The sequence below is a fragment of the Polistes fuscatus genome, unplaced genomic scaffold, assembly GCF_010416935.1.
Source record: "Polistes fuscatus isolate 324 unplaced genomic scaffold, CU_Pfus_HIC Scaffold1, whole genome shotgun sequence".
In the NCBI taxonomy this organism is placed as follows: Eukaryota; Metazoa; Arthropoda; class Insecta; order Hymenoptera; family Vespidae; genus Polistes; species Polistes fuscatus.
In genome coordinates, this window is record NW_025112997.1 from 18,007,363 (window position 1) to 18,025,191 (window position 17,829).

General features: G+C 33.8%; 1 protein-coding gene and 1 long non-coding RNA gene across 6 annotated transcripts in view; both read left to right on the forward strand.

Moving 5' to 3' along the window:
- The window catches only part of LOC122515355 (RNA-binding protein Musashi homolog Rbp6), a 557,776-nt gene that overhangs the window by 41,447 nt on the left and 498,500 nt on the right, over positions 1-17,829 (forward strand). The window lies entirely within an intron of this gene.
- LOC122515408 lies at positions 15,127-16,725 on the forward strand. The gene is made up of 2 exons (XR_006303252.1): positions 15,127-15,512; positions 16,429-16,725. It is a non-coding gene; the product is annotated as an uncharacterized LOC122515408 (long non-coding RNA).

Below are 17,829 nucleotides of genomic sequence, written 5' to 3' on the forward strand. Positions count from 1 at the left end.
TAAACTGAACGATAAAAGAATTTTATTAACGAAATTAAATAAAAATTCGTGCTAACAATTATTAAAATTAAGCAGATTCTAGTTTTACGTATTGCAATGAACTGTTCGTTCATGGATGAACGTGTATGCTGAATATCTCTTGCTTAGATCAAAAAGCTAATAGGAAAGAAAATGGAGGAGTTGGATAAGAGTCAGTGGTAGGATGTTTAGCTCATCAGCCACGTGTTCGCCCACACTCATTCATTTGTTCTCAGTTGCCGACAGTTCGACTCAAACGAGATTCTGTGAACAACCGCAGCCCACCTAATTCCTAACACATATAACTATATATATATATATACATCTATATATTTCAAGCATACGTGTCTCCTCCTTCCACGTTGAGATGCCTTTGCGAATGAATCATGATAAATGATGTTCGATGATGATTAATCATATTTCTCTTTGCTTCGTTCGTTTCAGGTGTATATGCTCTAAGAGTCTTCACACGACGTGTTTCTTTTTTCATTATTATTAATTTTTTTCTTCTATTAAAATATCAGTTAATTCGTATTTTTAAGTTTCAAATGAATAACACGCTGATTACCCGTTACATTGTACAATCACTAGTGGATAAATCTTTTTCTTTCGTAATAGAGTTATCGTAAACAATGATTCATTTTGTTATTATCTTAGATAATACACGAAGGTAGCACGAGACATTAGTTTTTTTCTTTTCTTATTTTTTTTTTCTTTTCCTTTTACGAGACAATGAATTTTCATATTGATTATTTCAACTGTATTTCATCGCACGTGAGTTCGCGTTTAAAATAATTGATAAACACTAATTGTAAGAATTGATATGGAGTACGAAGTTGAGAAAATCGAATGCACGTGACTCGAGGTAACAGACTACGATTACATATTTATGAACGTGGTAGGAGAGAGAGAGAGAGAGAGAGAGAGGGAGATACCCAAGAGATGGAAAAAGAAATTAAATGGAAATCCCAATTTCGTTCCAAGAAGAGTAAGAGTCTAGAGAAAGAATAGGAAAGATGGTCGAAACGCAATTTAGGCGGACGTAGATATAGATGTCAAGATGTTTACTATTAGTTGGATTTGTTCCAAGTCTAGCTAGCTTACTATGATTTCCATAGGTAACTATCTCTCTTTCTACCATTTTTTTCCTCCTCTCCGCATCCGCGTCTCTCTTTTTCTCTTTACTTCCACAATTCTTCTCTTCTTCTCCGATTCGTATTTTCCAAATATACAAACGGCGACTCGGAAAGTGTCGAGAGATTCGAAATTCGAACTTCGTCATTTTGCAGGGTTTTCATGTAAACAGGGAAATAGATAGATAGATAAAGAGAAAGAGAAAGAGAGAAAGAGAGAGAGAGAGTGAAAGCTTTAATAATGCTTTTAGTTGAATGATAAAGGGGTCGAAGTGTCCGCATTCACTAGTTAGTACGCTCGAGGAAACTTTCCTTACAGATTCCTATGTAGTCGAGAATACAGTACTTGATTGTACATATAGTATTCGATACGGTAAATTGGAGAACTCCGTTATGATTCTCGAGTGTTTCGAGTGTGATTCGAAGAAACACCGTAGGTCCTCCGGTCGAGGGTTTTCAAAGATCTCGATCCTTTCAACCCACAGGAACAAGAAGAACAAGAGGAAGAGGGAGAGGGAGAGGGAGAGGGAGTGAGAGTTGTTTCTCTTTTTGTACGGCTTTACCTTCAACTCGTCTCTTCTTCTTCTTCTCCTCCTCCCACTCTTCTTTATCTTCGACCCTTCCATCTCTCCAACTCCTCCACAGGTTCTCCATCCGGCAACTACGATGGTGCACCCACCACCACCACCACCATCACCACCATTGGCGGATTCTCTCTCGGCAAAATCTCGCCTCTCTTCTCTACAGCAAACAAATATACCCGACCGCGAATAACAGCGCCTTTATCGTTCCCGGGAAACGATTTTTGCCCCATTTAACTTTGATTATAAGTCGTCTCGGATTACACGCGGCAACGTTAGCCGGTGGGTAGCTTTAAGGAGTAAAATCATTGCCGGAAATCTACGAACTTTTGCTACAATTTCGTGACTTCCTACACCCGCTTGAAAATTCAACGAGTCCTCCCCACCCGTTCCCCCTACTACCCCTCCTCGCTCGCCCCCTTTTCTCCTCTTGTGAACTTTGCCATCTCGTCGTTTCGTCACTTCCTTCCTCCGACCAATAATCCGATCTCATTTGCCTCTCTCTCTCTCTCTCTCTCTTTCTCTTTCTTTCTTTCGTGTTCCTTGCGCCATTCCGGAAAACATCTTTTCAACTACATCCTAGGGGTTTACTTTATTATCGAGTAAATATCGATTCCTAGATAGATAAACTTACTTCGAAATACTTTTATGTTACTGTAACGAGCTATTTTCTGTTCGCTACGAAAAGATAGAAAAATATCGAATTTTTTTTCTTTTCTTTCTTTCTTTCTGCTTCCTTGTTTCTTATCAATGATAATGATAAAAAAAATGTGCCGGCAACGAAGTCCGTCTCGGTGGCGTTATTCTCTCGCGAAATAAGAAATCTAACCGCGAACACGAATTAGGGGGGGGGGGGAGGGGGTTATTTTCCACAATTTGTTTCGGGAAACTTTCGTGCACTCTTACTCGGTTTCACAAAACCGAGGATCTCTGCGTATGCGATAAAATGAAATGAAAATAAAGTCGAGTGAAAATATAATGCTGGCATCATCATCGTGGATTATCTGATCATTTGTAACAGTTGCGAGATCCAGCTTGCATCCAAATGCGTTCTTACGTTTTCCGTTCATGGACAACGTGCGATTATTGTCTGCAACGTTTCGTCTTTCAAGAGATTTCTCCGACACCAAGAATTATTTTTTCTCATTATATACCAATTCTCACTTTCGTATTATATTCACGTAACTCGCAATATCGACGTTACATCATTTAAAGAAATTAAATCTATTGAGATTGAAAAAATCACGTTAATATAAATGAATTATATGAAAATTATATTCCTATATGTCATTTTTAAATATTTAAATAAATAATAATCCACATATATATATATTTATATATAATATAAATATATTATATATTATATTATATTATTATAATTATATTATTATATATTATTCTATATATTATATATTATATATAATTTTATATATATATATATTTAAAAATTTATTCAAATTAAAAAATATAGAGTACATACTAGAGAAAAACGAATAAATTCAGAAGAAGACTCACCAACTATAATTCTTTTTTTTCTTTTTCCTTTTTTCTTTTTAAGTAAGTATAGACTCTTATATAAGATTCGGACGTATCTTATCTGGTTTTACACTTGATCCCATGCTTAGTAATTCCTACTGGATAACAGCAACGTTCCCTCTCTCTCTCTCTCTCACTCCGGTTAGATAGGTTGAATACGTACGAGTAGCGAAGTGACCTTCGAAACGTACTTCGTTTTCCTCTCTTGGTATTGTTATCACCGAGGAAAGGAGATATAATTTTCATGACATATCTTATAATGTCTCCGTTTTCGCTCACTCGCTCGGTTGCGCAATGCAGCAAGTCGGCAGCAGCAGCAGCAACAGCAGCAGCAGCAGCAGCAGCTTCGGTTACCAAACCGCGTTACATAAAACATCAACGTAGGTTTATTGTTTCTAGCTCACCGTGTGTAGTAGTACGAATCCTCGTTCGCGAGTACTCCAAGAAACTGCGTGTAAACTCACAACGGAAAGAAGAAAACGGAACTTTTCCAAAGAGAGGAGATGATAGTAGTGTCTAGGTTCTTTGTGGAAGATTAATGACATTCCAACTTCCTTTACTTCGTTTAAAACCACATATTATTTCTCGGGAACACGCTATCGGTTGTCAGTGTTTCTCATTTGCCATAAGTTTTCAATCATCGTTCCTAACGCAAAAATCGTTCGACGAATGACCGAGTTGATTTCGTTCTTTCGACACCGTTTCCCTCCCCCCTTTCCTCCTCCTACACCATTCTCTTTTTCTTTCTCGGATTTCAGTGAGAGGAATCACTGTCGCGCGAATGGGCCGCACCCTCGTAAAGAAAGTAGCGATCCTGGTGCATATGGTGCATCGTGTAACTTTATAGGCTTATATAAGCAACGATAAACAATACACCGACGTTCAATTCAAACTCTCCTTCTCTCTCTCTTATTCTTTTTTTTTTACAATCCTATCGGTTTAATTCTTGTCTTCCCGTTTGTTGTTTCTGTTTTTTAATTTTTACTTTTATACTTTGCACCGATTGACAATTTTATCTTATCCTTGCTAGCGAACGAAAAATATCTTGCATATAAGATTATCGTTGCAAAGGTGTGCGTAGAAATGGTAATATCTTATTTCTTCCTAGTTGTACCTTTTTATCGAGCGTGCCCTAACCCTTAGCCTTCGATATGGGGGGATAACTAATACGTTTTCTTTCCTCGGTGCCTAGCGGCTATTGAAACGTGTACGTAATACAAACTCGTGCCAGGACTTTCTCGATGATATTATCGTTATCGAGTAGTATGCAAGTGAGAGATGGTTGACTGTGTGCAAGTATGAATGACAAAAAGAGAGAGAGAGAGAATGATAGGGGCTTACGTTTCATTTCGACGATATCGTCGACAACCAACGACGCATATTCATACTTCCTTTAAACACGTTTTTTAATTCTTTAAGTTTTACACGTAATAAAAAAATGTATTAACATTAAACCTATTACGCGTGTCCTGTAATTTGTAAAAGAATCCAACGGAGAAAATATGTAAAATTATTATATTATTAATAATTATTATATTATTCATTTGTAAATAAAAGAAAATAATTTCTTCCCTATGCAATTGGTTAAAATTTCATTACTATTGATATATATATGATTTTTTTTTAAAGGTAGAAATAGGTGTACACGAAGTGTTGATAAGTTTAGTATTACCCTTTCCATTCTAATTATTTTTTTTCTTTTTTTATGTTATTTATTTAATACTGCCCAATATACATACTGTATTTATATTAATAATAAACGTAGTTTATATTTTTTGAAACGACCTAACAAAGATTAAATACTAGCAGTCTTATCTTATATTACGTACCACAGGTATAATGTATTTCTTATAGGCCTCTTAAGGGACAACCTTTGTTAAAGGTACCTTATATCCTATTTGTTCGCAGTTAATACAGTATGGTTGACCTCTTTTCATATTTATTCAGCTGTTTTATTTACATTGGGAGTTACTTTCTTTTTTTTACATTTTACACAGTTGTATTGCGTGTTACAATTAGTCGCTGACGTTTTTTTATTTTTATTTATTCTCCCTATCGCTTGATGTTTAGTCATTATTTTTGAAATTGAACAATTTAAGATTACCATTTTCTATTACTATTGGAACTAGTAGTCTCTTTGTTCTTTCCGATAATATCTTATTTGAATCTTCCGATGGTGCAGGGGAAATGAGTTACGGAAAAGCTTCGTACATTTTTCTTTTTTCCTTTCCGATTTGCTTCATTCTTGCCAGACTTTTTGTTCTCCTTCTACCAATCATGTTCTTATTGGACTTGTTTACCAATTCTACGTATGAGAGTTGCTCTCAATTTCCATTTTCCCTTCTTTATTTTTCCGTAAAAGTCTTCTAGTTCTGTTCAAAGATTGTCGAACTTGTTATGAGTGGGCAAACTTGTTTCCATTAATTTTTTCTCCATTGCTAATAATCGTTCGTTGAGATTGGCTATCTGTTCTCTCGATTTTCATTGTATCGTAGTTTGATTTTATTCGTTATATCATCTTTTCAAAATGATAACATTTCCATTTTTCTTAATTTTTGTTGGCATAATCATTAATGTCTTCATTTTCCAAAACAATTTCTATCATTGTTTCGTTGTTTCGATTTTATTATCTTTCTCATTAAAATCGTAGTAACGCAACTCTCTTTGTCATGACTTTATCTCGACATCCTGTGATACGGCTGGTGCACATTGTTACACTTACAAACATCCGTACGCGATCTTGTTTCGCAGAAGACCTTCGATACTGATTGGCATTACGTTCGACCTGGTCTGTATTTTTATTTCGCAACACATATCGAATGTGGGTGACAGGAATATCGTCGCGTACACCTACGCAATAATAATAATAATAATAATAATAATAATAATAATAATAATAATAATAATAATTTCATAAAGAAAGAAATACTTATTCAATATGCGATACACGATGATATTTAAATATTCTAAACCAACGCGATAGAACCAAGTGTTTCATCCCGTAAAAATAACTGCAACTCAATTTATATTTATAATCTATGAAAAGTACAAAGAGAAACAATTCTATATTCGCTATCAAAATTCTCACATTTTCTTTGATCCTTTTTTTTATAAATATTTATCAAAAACTAATATAATTCTCTAATTTTTGTTTATTTGATTTTAATATTCATTTTTGTTTTTCTATACAACTATCACCATTTTATACCTAGAATCTAATCACCTATAATCTTTCACTATCAAAATTTTCACATTTTCTTTGATCCTTTTTTTTTAATAAATATTTATCAAAAACTAATTTGATTCTCTAATTTTTGTTTATTTGATTTTAATATTCATTTTTTTTTCTATACAACTATCACCATTTTATACCTAGAATCTAATCACCTATAATCTTTCACCATAAACGGAACGTTAAAAGTATTATTACTTAAGGCTGTGTCTTGATTGGTTCTACGATTTAGTTTCTTCGTGCGAGCACGTTTGCAGGTAACACCAAACCGGTAACAGTAAATCGGCAACAGGAACCCTTAAGTACGCACCAGTTCCAGATCGCCGTAAGGTACTTGAACCGTTCGATAGAGGTAATTGCCTCATTACGAAGCGACACAGTGAGGGTGCATACGAGAAAGAGAGAGAGAGGGAGAGGGAGAGAGAGAAGAGTAGGTGCGATACGATAATGCGCTGTCAATCAAAAGCACCGATTACTGGTAGCAAGGATAGTTCCTGAGGAAGCTAATTATCCAGTAATGCATATTCAATGACCTGACTGCAACCAATTCATAATCCTTTCATTCTAATCCTTCTAATCTAATACTTGAAGTATTTACGAGATGAGTGAGAGAGAAAATCAAGACATTGGTATGCCTAATTAAGAATTTTATCTACCTGATCAATAATAATGAAATATTTTTTCAATTGGAAATAATACTATCTCGATATTGATACAATTCTTTTTTTCTTTTTATTATAATGTTTTTATATCTTTGGGAATATACCTATTTGTTTCTATCAGTCGATTATTTCATTTCGTTCGATTATATTTAATCGATTGGATTGCGATCGATCGTTTGTTTTATATCGAAGATAAATTGTTCGGTCTAAACAAGAATAGTTATTTATTTTAATATCTCAGTTTAATTCAATATTTAAATATTTTAGTCACAATTTATTGTATATATATATATATATATATAAAAAAAAGAAATAAAAAGCGGAAACAATTAATTATGTTTGATATGGTTTCGTTATAAGATATAAGGAGAACAAAATTTGATTGTAAATGCAACGTTGTTATGAGATAGATAAAAATGGTTTCAGATCAATAACAATTTTATCGTAGTTTCGTTGTTTCCGCAAATTACACGTTCCATTAGAGAGAGAGAGAGGGAGTGAGGGAGAGGAGAGAGAAGAAGGGGGATTGTCGTAGTGCTAAAGAATTAGTTTTCTCGTTGCTTGACGATACACGGTACGCGTTTTGAATTCCGTAGAAGGTGTGCACGGTGGTTACGCGTCGAAGTGCATTTAGAATGCAGCGTAGCTATTATATCTTCATGGGAATAGTACAGTCATATAGTCTTGTATGATAATGGGATCGTATAATATGAGGTAACATTAGCGTGGCTCGCGTTGATACCTATTTGCTGTTGCAAGACCGGTGCTATTACAACGGACACTATTCATAGGTTATTTCGTGCTTGACGACATATACACCGAGAAAGGATAACTTTTTTCATGGGTTTTTGTTCGTCTCATTATCATTATCATATTATATATTATGTAACATCATTTGATAATGATGTTACATGTTCCTATGTAGGTTCCTACATGTTCCTATAATATATATAAAATATTACAACTTATATAAGTATACAATAATTTTTGTTTAATTTCGATAACGATAATCGTGTCATCAAAAAAAGAGAAGAAATATTCGATAGGAATAAAAAAAGAAAAAAAAAAGTCAAAGAACAAACATTTACAAAATGATGTTACATGTTCCTATAATAGATATAAAATATTACAACTTATATAAGTATACAATAATTTTGTTTAATTTCGATAACGATAATCGTGTCATAAAAAAAAGAAATATTCGATAGAAATAAAAAAAAGATAAAAAAGAAAAAGTCAAAGAACAAACATTTACAAAATGATGTTAAATGTTCCTATGTAGGTTCCTACATGTTCCTATAAGAGATAAAATATTACAACTTATATAAGTATACAATAATTTTTGTTTAATTTCGATAACGATAATCGTGTCATAAAAAAAAGAAATATTCGATGGGAATAAAAAAAAGAAGAAAAAAAAAGTCAAAAAACAAACATTTACAAAATGATGTTACATGTTCCTATGTAGGTTCCTACATGTTCCTATAATAGATATAAAATATTACAACTAATATAAGTATACAATAATTTTTGTTTAATTTCGATAACGATAATCGTGTCATAAAAAAAAGAAATATTCGATAGAAATAAAAAAAAGAAAAGAAAAAAAAAAGTCAAAGAACAAACATTTACAAAATGATGTTACATGTTCCTATGTAGGTTCCTACATGTTCCTATAATAGATATAAAATATTACAACTAATATAAGTATACAATAATTTTTGTTTAATTTCGATAACGATAATCGTGTCATAAAAAAAAGAAATATTTGATGGGAATAAATAAAAGAAGAAAAAAAAGGTCAGAGAACAAACATTTACAAAAACACACAAAAAAAAACGTATTCGTACGCGTGTAGAAAGATACCAACTGGATATGAAGTCGAGTGAAGTCGATCGATGAATTAACTTAATAGCCTGAGTTATGCAAGCACCAGGCTAGTAGCTAACCCACATACGATGGCACTTGGATGGACGTTAATACTTGCAGCTGTTACGTTTCACGTCCGATTTTCTACCGTGGAGGGATATCGAGTCTCTGCTACTGCGAAACGTTATTCCGGGATATCACAGAGTTTGCCAACTTTGACAGGAACTGCTATTACTTTTTTTATTTTTTTTTTATTTTTTTTTTGCTTTTCTATCTTTTTCCTAAGAAGAGGAGTAGTAGAAGAAGAAGAAGAAACGTTTCGATGTTACAACATCGAATAAACGCGGAAACAACAGCTTCTTAGTGGGAGGAGGGGTGGAAGCTGGGGTGGGGGGTTATAAAAGAGATATCTTTAAAAGTCATAAATCACTTTTGTCCGATACTTCATGACGTTGCTCGATTTGCCACGCGAAAAAGTTTTCTTCCTAACTAAATTACATTTATTCCCTATTTTTCGATCGAGTTATAACAGTCGGGGATAAAATATCGTATTGAATAAACTATACGGGATAGAATATCCAAGTATCCGAATCAATCTAACTCATTCGCAAAACTTTCAAGTTAATTACGTTGATCTTACTCGATACAAAAGTTCAACATCAAATTACTATATATACGGTCAAGGTTTTGTACGTGCTATCTAAACGTTCATTATTTCTGTAAGATTGTTCAAGCTCGATCTGAGAAAAACGGGGTTATTTATTATTTCCGAGAGATATCTTTGTTTTTCGAAAGATAAAAGAGAACTACCGTGAATTGTTAACTTTTAATTTGTTTTTTTTTTTTTTGATCTTTCCTACTATCATTTTCTTTAAATCAAACATCGAATACTCGCATAAAAGCTTGTTTTACAGTGAGAAACCGAACGAACTTTTGTTTACCTTTTACAACACAACCGACAATACTTTTTGCCGTGTTTTAATTACGTTTCAATGATAGCAATAAATTTATCGTTTATATCGGAAGTACAGAATTCCACCATTCATTGAATTGCATTCTCTTCTCTCTTTCTCCGATCGAATGCAGTGCGAGTATCTACTCTCTACTGTTACTACTATCTATATTAATGCTCATTCGTAATAAAAAAAAATCTAGCCAGACGTATCCTGCAAATCAGTAAATGTTACTGATCAACCGTTCGTGAAAAATAAATTCGAGGAGTAGTAGATAAAGCTCGAGCGATCGTTATTATTTTGATCGTCGATAAAATCTTTCAGCGCTATATTCGACATTCGAAAGTGAATCGTATCAGTTGCGTTACATTTTATCTCTCTTCCTGTACGAACAATTAAACAGAATCTCTCCTGTTTTCCTGTTTTCTTTTTTCTGTATTTTTTTCCTTTTTCCTTTTTTTTTTTAATTTATCACGCGCTACTAACTGCATCAGCTATTTTTTATTTTAATTGTAAAAAAAAAAAAGAAGAAAAAACGAGAAAAATTCGAATGTCCGAAGTCAGCCGGAATGTTGGTTGAATTTTAAAAACATTGCTTAGAATAGCGCAAATCCGTCCGAAAATAAAAACAAATAAAAAGAAATAAGGATATTTCTCCGAATACCGTTAGGTTGTACGTAATTAAAACAAAGTTGCACCGGGCTATTATCAATGATTACGTTGGGGGATAAACTGTTAAGCCGTGTGCAACGTTACATGGGAAGTCTCCAAGCAAAATGTTCATACTCGTATTATTATACTTTTTTTGGTTTTTCTTTTTCTTTTTCTTTCTTTAACTCTCGTTATTTTCCTTTCTCCCTATTTTCTTTCTTTGCATTTGCAAAAAAGGTTTAACCGCGTCTAGATCGTTTTATCACTGTTCCGCAACGTTACTAAAAACTCGCAAATTGGAATTTACAAAAATATTGCCATCGTATTCGCAATATTTATCGGTAAAATAACAGACACGTGTATAATATATAAGTACACACTCACACAAACATATATATGTATACTTTGGGATGAGAAAAATGTAAGGATAAATTTTTCGATTGGAGTTTTCATTCAAATCGACCTAATTTCTTTTCTTTTTTAGTTTGTTTTATTCATTCCAGCGTACATTTGTGTAACATTTCGAACGATGCACGCGAATTCGCATTGAATGATCGAGCGTGATTTTCGAGATTGGCTCCACCGAAGTAGAATTATGTGTATATAATATGTACATCTCAATATGTATTTATAAAGATGTGTTTCGTATATAGAAAAACGAGAGAATGAGAGAGAGAGAGAGAGAGAGAGTAGTAGCTAGATGTCATAATGACGATCGTTTCTCGCTCGAGGTGGTATCGATCCCTTCAAGTATATACGTATCAATTTCCTTCCAGGAAGCGTATTGGTCGCAACCGTGTCGGCAGGGTCTTTCGATATTTTACTGTGAGACCGAAGAAAATACCGGTTTTTGTGCGTTTTGTACCTTGCTTTTAGCGTATTCGCTGTCGGCTACACCTTACAGAGGCCCTTTTCCTTCAGACCAGGTCGGGACTCGTAAAACGTTTCTCTCTCTTTCTCTTTTTATTTTTTTATTCTATTTTATTCTCTCTTTTTCTCTCTTTTTCTATGATTAGTTTCGAAAAAAGTATTAACCCTTTTTGCGGAAGGGTAGAGTTAAATGGTTCGGTCAATTCTTATAATTACTTTTCTATTTTTAGATTGTAGTAATATAGAAATATTAAATGGATAAATAATTAATGGATAAAACAATGGTATACTTTTGTGAAACGTCATATAGAAAATTATTTTGAGATTATTTCAAGAAAAATATTATTATATATATATATTATATAGATTAAGACTATGAGATTAGATTATAGAATATTTAATGATATATTGTATATTATTATTATTTTATTATATTTAATTATATATTTATATTATATTTTAGTTTATTATTAATATATAATATTTTTATATATTTTAATTATATTCTATTATTATATATTGAAAATTCATATATTTATATAATACTCCTTTGCAAATGATTATAATTTCTAACGAAAATGTTATACTCATAATATCGAAAAATTGTTCCGATTAATCGAAACCAACTGCAACAATCCTAGCGTATCTTATTGGTCACGTAGATGATTCACATTGAACATATATACGTATACGTGTACGTAACATTCATCTGCAAAGTATTAAAGGTGTGGTTATGTTTTAAAAGATAAGAAAAGGATGACACAGTTAGCTTAGGTTTAACGCTTTGTGCATTGTCGATGCCTTAAATGTTAACAAAATATAGTCCAACCCTTTTGGGGTTTTTCCTTTCCTTCCTCTCTCTTTCTCTTTCTCTTTCTCTCTCTCTTTCTTTCTTTTGCTTGCTCAAATTTATTTTATCGCCTGGCAAAAGTAAAGGAAAAATATTTCAGTGGTAATTAAAGCCCCAAGGCAAACTTAATAACGGGAAATTCGTTCTTCTATCGAGTGTGCTCGTTCTTTCTCTCTTTCTTTCTTTCTTTCTTTCTATCTGTCTGTCTATCTCTCCAGATATCTCTATCCTCGTTTTTCTCTCATTTTTCCTTCATTTATTTTCCTCCTGCGGTCTCTTTTTTTTTCTTTCTTTCTTTCTTTCTTTCTTTCCCTCTCTATCTCTCGTTTCTCGTGTCGTTGCCTCGTTCATTCTCTAATTTTGCTTATCCACGCTCAACAGTTTCAATTTTCCCTCCTTTTTCATCTCTTTATATCTTGTTTTATCTTTTATCTTTTTCTACAAAGTACCGACGAAGTTTATTCTCCCCCTTTTCCTTTTTCTTACTCTTTCAAAATTAGGCATTTAAATATAGCTAGGACTATTGAAAATTTGAATTTTTTATAGCCAAGTCGGATATATATATCTAAATATTTGTTTAACATTAAACTTACCGACACTTCGTGCATACTTATTTCTACTTTTAAACAAAAATATATATATCTTAATATAGAATAGAATAATATTTTAACCAATCGGATATAGGGAACGATATATTTTCTTTTATTTTTAAATAAATAATGTACATTTATTCTTTGATATATCTGTGATTATCCCGAAGTATAATAATCATAGTGATTAAACGAAATTCCTGATCGTCTCTTTCTCGTTGGTTTATTTGTGAGAGAAGAGAAAAAATAGCCCAATCTCGCGATTGAGGTAACGAAAGTAAAAATAAAAAACGGACGAAAAGATAGAAAAAATCTGTCCCAATGAAAATAATTGATTCGGTTTCAAACGACGGAACAAAGAAAGATTACAACGCGTTGGGAAAAGCTACTTTTTTTTTTCTTAACCTTTTTTCTTTTTTCTAGTCTTATATGTACCCTCTCGGTCGTGATCTCTCTTTTTCGCAGTGCACCGAACCGAGATCATTTATGACGTTTAAAAACTCGTTAAAAACTTTGCCGATGCGAGCTAGCATAGATCATCTTTCGTCTCTTCTTCTTCTTCTTCTTCTTCTTCCTTTTGCTGCAAACGATCCGCTCGAACGACCAAGATCGCTTTTATTCGCCGAGGAACCCTTAATCCGAACATCAGGATTATAAAAGTTTGATAAGGCGATAAATAATTATTCGCAAGCCCATCGGGTGGGGGAGCTTCTCCAAACTTTTGTTATCCGCGCGCGCGAGCTTTTCACTTTCCCTTCCTACCTTTCTCCCTTCCTTCCTTCCTTCCTTCCTTCCTAACTCGTTCGAGCTTTCATCTTCCATCCTTGTCTTACTGCGATGTCAAAGTTTCATTCGAAGCTTTAAGCTTCGAGAAAGTAGCTAGGTGTATATATATATGTGAATGTAGCAAGGGAAAGGGCTAACATAGCCCTTACGTTCTATGTGTCAGCGATATTCGTGCTGGCTCACATACCATACCTCTCTCTCTCTCTCTCTCTTTCCCTTTCTTTTTCTCAGGAATTTTTTCTCTCTCTCATACACACACTCGAACTTCTTCGTTCCCTCTTTTACTCGAGCTTTACGGTCACCGTCGTGCTTCGTGACTAGGAACTTGAACTCCACGTTGCTGCTATCGTGTGGATTTTCGACTCCTCGAGGAAGGAAACGACCCAACCCCACCTCTCGTCCGAGCCATAACTTTCCTTCGAACGCGTTATTCGAGTAATGTTTGTACGAGTTTAAAAGAGGTACGATAACTTTTCGCATTTTCCCGAATTTATCCTTGAGAATGGATCGTACCGTTTATCTAATATAAAAACGATTTTTATGCGAATATAGGGGATACGTTATTATATCGAAGTAAGTAAAATAGTGGGTTTATCTTTTAGATTATATAATATTATTTATATTTTTTCCTTATTGTTATTATTGTTGTTAAATTTTTTTAAACTATGTCAGATTAATATTGTGGTAAGAAAATTCTTCTTTTCTTTTCTTTTTTCTTCTCATTTATTTCAACCTAGGAATATTATATAGAAATTGTTTCTATGTATGTACATAGACATTTATTTCTAATAATTAATCAAATTCAAATATACAATTTACCAAGAGTATAAAGAAACGATACAAACTATTTTAATACCTTTACAGTGTCAAAACTTATTTATATATTATTTTAAAATTGAAATAGTCGAATTCTGATGATACACACACACACGTTTAGGGAAATAGAGAAAAATAAAATGAACGTTTGAACATTTGGATGGGTTAAATGGCGAGGAAAAGACGTCGTAAGAGAGTAAGAAGATGAGAGACGGGTTTAGAGAAGAACCACCGACGACGATGCCAGTGCTGCTTACGAGGAAAAATCCTCGTTATGTAACATTCATTGGGAAGGTAGAAAAGCGACGAGTTAGTAGTAGTAGTAGTAGTAGTAGTAGGAGATAGACGAGGGGGGTAGGGAAGGGATGAAGGAAAAAGCGGTTGATTCTTGAAATCCAGCGGCAGTTGGAGGCCGGAGGGGCTTTTCCTCTCGTTTCGAATTGCCGTCTGACTGACTGGGTACGAGAACAATGGCTTGTAGGGCACCTTAAGACGACTTTCCACATCGGCTAGTCGAGGACGACGAGAACGAGGACTACGACGACGACGACGACGACGACGACGAGGACGACCAAGAAGAAGAAGAAGAAGAAGACAAACGGGACGGAGGAAGATGAATGGGACAAGAGAGCAAAATCGTTGCATCGGTAATGGCCGCCATTGTGGCTTGATGAGTCGACCGCTTATTTCACTCTTTCACTCTCTCCCTCTCTCTATTTCTCTCTTATTTGCTCTCTTGATGTTTTCGCGTGCGAACGAGCGCATAGGTCCGATTCAGTCGTATATTCGACAACGAATAGGATACGAATAGTTTGATAGAAAAGAGAGAGAGAGAGGAACAAAAGAAAGGGTTATAGATAAAAAGTAAAGTAGCTTGAAAACTCTGCTAGCAGTTTGGTAATCATTTCGTGCAGGAGAGTAACTTTAAGATTATGCTGAACTTTTGGTTACGAAGGAATATACAGGTTAACCCTTTTTATAACGCGGTAATAGATAGGCTTCTAGAAAATCTTGAGTGAAACCGTGTTATATTCGCGTCATTATTTTAAGCTAATTTAGTTTTTAAATATGTTCAAGAATCAATTGTTTATAACATAGTGGTGCATTAAAATTTTCGCAATTTTTTATTCCGTTAGAACGAAACCGTGTTGTAGGTGAGTTAACTGTAACCGAAAGATAAAAGGTAAAATGTTGCGAGGAAAATATTTATACGTATGTATGAATGTATGATCTGTTCGAGTTATTTTCTAAAGACGTGCGAGAAACTAATACAACAGAGAAAGAGAGGGAGAGGGAGGAGCAAAAGAAAGGGTTATAGATAAAAAGTAAAGTAGCTTGAAAACTCTGCTAGCAGTTTGGTAATCATTTAGTGCAGGAGAGTAACTTTAAGATTATGCTGAACTTTTGGTTACGAAGGAATATACAGGTTAACCCTTTTTATAACGCGGTAATAGATAGGCTTCTAGAAAATCTTGAGTAAAATCGTGTTATATTCGCGTCATTATTTTAAGCTAATTTAGTTTTTAAATACGTTAAAGAATCAATTGGTTATAACATAGTGGTGTATTAAAATTTTCGCAATTTTTTTATTCCGTTAGAACGAAACCGTGTTGTAGGTGAGTTAACTGTAACTGAAAGATAAAAGGTAAAAGTTGCGAGGAAAATATTTATACGTATGTATGAATGTATGATTTGTTCGAGTTATTTTCTAAAGACGTGCGAGAAACTAATACAACAGAGAGAGAGAGAGGGAGAGGGAGGAACAAAAGAAAGGGTTATAGATAAAAAGTAAAGTAGCTTGAAAACTCTGCTAGCAGTTTGGTAATCATTTCGTGCAGGAGAGTAACTTTAAGATTATGCTGAACTTTTGGTTATATACAGGTTAACCCTTTTTATAACGCGGTAATAGATAGGCTTCTAGAAAATCTTGAGTAAAATCGTGTTATATTCGCGTCATTATTTTAAGCTAATTTAGTTTTTAAATACGTTAAAGAATCAATTGCTTATAACATAGTGGTGCATTAAAATTTTCGCAATTTTTTTATTCCGTTAGAACGAAACCGTGTTGTAGGTGAGTTAACTGTAACTGAAAGATAAAAGGAAAAAAGTTGCGAGGAAAATATTTATACGTATGTATGAATGTATGATCTGTTCGAGTTATTTTCTAAAGACGTGCGAGAAACTAATACAGCAAAGAGAGAGAGAGAGGGAGGAGCAAAAGAAAGGGTTATAGATAAAAAGTAAAGTAGCTTGAAAACTCTGCTAGCAGTTTGGTAATCATTTCGTGCAGGAGAGTAACTTTAAGATTATGCTGAACTTTTGGTTACGAAGGAATATACAGGTTAACCCTTTTTATAACGCGATAATAGATAGGCTTCTAGAAAATCTTGAGTAAAACCGTGTTATATTCGCGTCATTATTTTAAGCTAATTTAGTTTTTAAATACGTTAAAGAATCAATTGGTTATAACATAGTGGTGTATTAAAATTTTCGCAATTTTTTTATTCCGTTAGAACGAAACCGTGTTGTAGGTGAGTTAACTGTAACTGAAAGATAAAAGGTAAAAAGTTGCGAGGAAAATATTTATACGTATGTATGATCTGTTCGAGTTATTTTCTAAAGACGTGCGAGAACTAATACAACAGAGAGAGAGAAGGAGAGGGAGGAACAAAAGAAAGGGTTATAGATAAAAAGTAAAGTAGCTTGAAAACTCTGCTAGCAGTTTGGTAATCATTTCGTGCAGGAGAGTAACTTTAAGATTATGCTGAACTTTTGGTTACGAAGGAATATACAGGTTAACCCTTTTTATAACGCGGTAATAGATAGGCTTCTAGAAAATCTTGAGTGTAACCGTGTTATATTCGCGTCATTATTTTAAGCTAATTTAGTTTTTAAATATGTTAAAGAATCAATTGGTTATAACATAGTGGTGCATTAAAATTTTCGCAATTTTTTTATTCCGTTAGAACGAAACCGTGTTGTAGGTGAGTTTACTGTAACTGAAAGATAAAAGGTAAAAAGTTGCGAGGAAAATATTTATACGTATGTATGAATGTATGATCTGTTCGAGTTATTTTCAAAAGACGTGCGAGAAACTAATACAACAGAGAGAGAGAGGGAGGGAGGAACGGGTTACTCTCTAACACGAAGAAACACCTCTTACCAGTCCAGGGATGGTGCATCATCGGTCGCAGGACAATTTATATGCTAATTTATATGCGCTTAATAACGATGTCAGACGGTGTATGGGCACACACTGTGAGGACCGGAGGGCAGTGAGGG